The sequence below is a fragment of the Peromyscus eremicus genome, chromosome 1, assembly GCF_949786415.1.
Source record: "Peromyscus eremicus chromosome 1, PerEre_H2_v1, whole genome shotgun sequence".
In the NCBI taxonomy this organism is placed as follows: domain Eukaryota; kingdom Metazoa; phylum Chordata; class Mammalia; order Rodentia; family Cricetidae; genus Peromyscus; species Peromyscus eremicus.
In genome coordinates, this window is record NC_081416.1 from 43633742 (window position 1) to 43638340 (window position 4599).

The 4599-nt window shown below is 38.9% G+C and overlaps 1 pseudogene; it reads right to left on the reverse strand.

Annotated features, from left to right (window-relative positions):
* Positions 1-221: 221 nt before the first annotated feature.
* Positions 222-531, reverse strand: LOC131896900 (cytochrome c oxidase assembly protein COX20, mitochondrial-like; annotated as a pseudogene).
* Positions 532-4599: the final 4068 nt, after the last annotated feature.

The following is a 4599-nucleotide window of genomic DNA, read 5'->3' on the forward strand; positions in this document are numbered from 1 at the left end:
ATATATGAGCCCGGTGGGGGCCATTCTTATTCAAACCACCATAGTTCCACACATGAAAAGGTTTTTTTTTTTAATTTTTTTTATTTATAAGAGCTTTTTTATTGTACACAATAAGACATTTGTGGTTGATCCAAAGGAGTAGTTCTCTGGGTTTCTAAGCTCAAGGTTGCTCAGCTGCTGTTATTGCTCTTGATTTTTCTTTCAGGATCAAGGTGGGTGCTTCCATATAAAATCTTATTTTTAATTCCTTCTCTGGCAATTCTTTCTTGGATCCTTTGCTTAGCAAAATTATACCTACAATGGAACCAGCATCCTAAAGTCACCAGGATAAATCCTCCTACTCCAACATCACATGATCTTCTAATTCTACTGGTCACTAAGAAATGTCCAAGTCCAGCCACAACAGATCCTAATGAGCCATAGAGTATAGATTCTCGTGCACATGGAATGTTCTCAACATCTAAAATTCCTAGGAGCTTAAAGGTCTTCTTCTCCGGCTCCTGGGGCTCCCGCGTGGCAGCCATGGTGCCAGCCGTCCATGAAAAGGTTTTCTTATATTCCTGTCACCATTTGTTCTGACTTGGGTGACCTAGAGCTCTATTAAAGACCTGGAATATGCTTTCCTCACCAAGATCTCAACATACATTGCAAGACGCCATACTCCATAAAAGGAACCAGGCAGCTGGTAAGAAAACAGAGAAAGGTGAAAGTAGACATTCATTCTCCAGTGAGAACAGATGCAAAAAAAACTCCATATTGGCCCCAAAGTGAAGTCTACACCTTTCTCCGTGAAAAGCTGCCACTTTTTTTTTGTTTTTGGCTTGTGTCCCTGAAGGACAGAAAGAAAAACATCCCACTCTTTAAGACTGTCCCTGTAAATAGGCTATTTTTGCTGAGAGTGAGAATTTTTGCAAGCAGTTCGAATAACTTATTCGTCTCATCCCCTTGGCAAACACAAACATTAGGCTTTCTAAACAAGCCCACCACACACACACACACACACACACACACACACACACACACACACAAATGTCACATAGGGCAAGCAGGCACTGTGTTTCACCAAGGCAAAATGCCTCCATGTGTAATCCTAGACTGGAAATTATTGCAAAAGGTTATCATTTTATATAACATGCACATCCTATTTCTCAAATTCCCTTGTAAAGGACACTAATGGACACCTAAAGTCTCACTCAAGGGCTGCATTTTATGAGCAGAGATGGGCAAGGGAAATGGTTCAGTAACATCAAATAAAGACATCTCCAGAGTGGTTGTTTTGGCATGGAGTGCCATATTCTTGGTAACTTGCAAGTAAAGTGTAAGTCTCAGAGAAGGGTCTCAGGAATCTGAGTGCTCTGAGAACTCTTAAGTTCTATAAATCATAGCCTCAAACTTCCATAGTCATTTTACATGCTGAAAATCATATATAGGCTCAGATCAAGAATGAGTTTTTTCCTCTCTGAATTCTTGTGTTTGAAGGTTGTAGTTTTTAGATGAGAGTTAGCCCAGAATAGTTTGTACATCAATAAAAGGTGACTTATTGAAGATCTGCTTTATTGCTACTGAACACAAAACATTTATTATCTACTTTTATTTTCTCTGAGGAAAGCCTCAGAGCCATATGGAAATCTTTGCAAATTTTTGCATTAAGAAAGTTTACTTTGGTGCGCCAAGAGCACCGAGGCCAGGTCACCTCACAAATGAGTGGGAACCCTACAACTCACTAGGACAGGTATGATTAATATCCTTTTACAGATAGAGGTGGGGTCACTTAGCACTGAAAGAGTCATCAGTTAGTGAGCAGTAGATGGACTTGAGATTCACAGTTCCCTCACTGTTGCTCCTGACATCATAGTTATTGTGGAAATGAGGAAGAATTTAAAATTAAAGACCAAAGTTGGGACTGACTGGCCCTAATGTTTTCTACCTTCTCCATGTCATTTCTTGACCTGAAGGAAGGTATGATTGCAAATCAACTATCAAAAATGTCAATCTATTCTTTTGGACACAACTATGAACACTTCTAAATCTTTCTCATACCTTCTACATACACTGGGATACCATGAGATAGACAGAGAAGGGAAATTGTGTGACCATGTTTTACATAGCTGAAGACAGATGACCAGATTCATACTATTGCCAGAGACAATATTCATGAGAAACTCTCTAGAGATGAAGTGGTATAAAACTTTTGGATTTTTTTCAGATCATTGCTGGTTTTTCAATCCATAGATTTGTGCTGGAAGAGTGTACTAGGGACTGGGGAGTTGGCTCTGAGTCCTAGTGACTTCAGCATAAGCATGAGGGTCCCCAGTCAAATCCCAATACCGTGTTAAACTCTTGACATGGTTGTAAAGGGATCTGTGATCATACCATTGTGGGGGACAGACATAAGAAAATTGCTGGGATTTGCAGACTGCCAGCCCAGGTTCAGTGACAGATCCTGCCTCAATGGAAAAATGTGACAAATGGTTGAACAGGACACCTTGTGTCCTCTTCTGGCCTGAGTGCTCCTGGGCATGTGTACTCATGTACATACATACATACATACATACATACTACACACACACACACACACACACACACACACACACACACACACACAGGTGTCACATAAACACATATCAGTAAATAAATAAATAAAATCAGGAAAGAAAGGTGAAAGGGCATACTTTTGATATTGTACCCAAAGAAGAGAATTGACCATAATCAAGATTCTTCTGGACCCAAGTAAGGACATTTAGTTGTTAAATTTCCAATGAGGTCATTATAAAGTGATTTCTTGGGCATTAGTCTTCCTTTGCCTTTCTTTATCCACTTCAGTTCACCAATAGGGTTGCCATAAACATTTCTATGTGCATAGATAGGAAGTTCAGGCAACCACTCCAAGATACTTTTCTTCATAATTATTTGCATAAAATATACCAAAAGGGTCATTAAAATGGTAGTAATTCATGATCTATTATCAAAGCTCCATATGCAAGCTCTCACCAATTTTCAGTAAGTTTCTTTCTTGTCTTCTTCATACTGCTAGTGAGGTGAAGGACGAAAGCGCATCATTAGAGAAAACCTATGAAGGCAATTAGTAGTGGGAGAAAAGAAAATGTTCATGGAGAAGGAAGACGTTGTAACATTTAACAACTAGCCGCAAATTCTGGCAATAAGGTGCTAATTAAAGTTTTAAGGGTCTGCTTTGTCCTTTAGTCTTGCACTTGTTCTGTCCAGGCAAAATGAAGGGACCAAGTCAGGTAATTATGTGGATAATATAAAACTCTCCCTTCTCCCTCTGTTGTCTTCTTTTAGGGAAAAAATGGAAAAGCTGGTACTGAAATTTTCCTTTGCACATGTGTGATATGCATATGCAGATACATGTAAATGTATGCAAACATACACACATGTACACACATGAGACATCTCTTTCAGTGGTAATGATTTTGAGCGTCCATATGTTTCATGATTACTAGCCATCCACAGCTGCAAAGACGCTGAAACCAGCTGGCTCTCTCACAGCTCAGCCATTCCCGAGAACTCCACACCAAGAGCAACACATCTTTTTCTAAAACAGAAGGTGGTGTACCTGTTGATGCATTTTCAAAAATCCTAGAGGTCCAGTTTCTTCAGACTACCACAGCAATGGGAAGTTACTTGGATTATGAATCCCAGAAACTGGGCCAGATGGCTGAAGATGAACTAGAGCTCATAGGAAAGAGACGCGAGACACCAAGCAAGGATCTGTGGCAGAAGCAGGGTGACATTTTAAGGCATAGAGAGCACAGAGAAATTCCCTAGTGAGAGACATTTTAGGGAGTAAGAAAAGTGAAGAGCAGCTTTGCCATTTCTGCAGAAACTCCTCATTCAGGACTAAAATGCAGTACTGTACAAGATGCATCTTTTGGCCAGATTTCTGAAGCTGGATTTGGACAAGACACCTCCCTTCTCTGAGGCGAGCATGCATCAAAACCATTCCCATACTAGCATGTCTCAAAAGATGGGAAAGCACATGATTATGTTGTTGGATTTACTGATCTACGAAACTCAGATGCTTTCTTCATAGAAGATTTAGGGCAGAGGCTTGACTGTGCTGAGATTTTTTTTAATTATACTGGAAATTCAATGGAGCTGCCAGTTTTTGAGCCAAAAGAAACTGGAGACAAATCTGACAAAGGGAACATAGAAAACTCTCCCAAGAAAGATATATGCCTTGCCCTCTTACACATCAGTTACAATTCTTTCTATCCTGACATTTCTGTTTTCTTCATATTTAACTGTGTTTACTAAATTCTACTGATTTCAACATATTGTTCATCTACTTAATACTCACATTCTAGAGTTTTGTAGCAGTTCCATCACATTAAAAATTATTGTTACTATTATCTATGTACCCATCATATTCAATTTGAAGGAAACTTTAGAATTTTTCAATTATCTGAGAAAAGTTGGATTTTCTAGCTTTGAGAATGACTTTATGATTCTTGCCTCTTTACATTGTTTACAATTATATACAATAAAATTATATATATACATACATATATATATATGTATATGCAAAGTTCATAGCTCCTTTGCTTCTTTGCTTACACTTTTAGAGGTTTAGCCCTA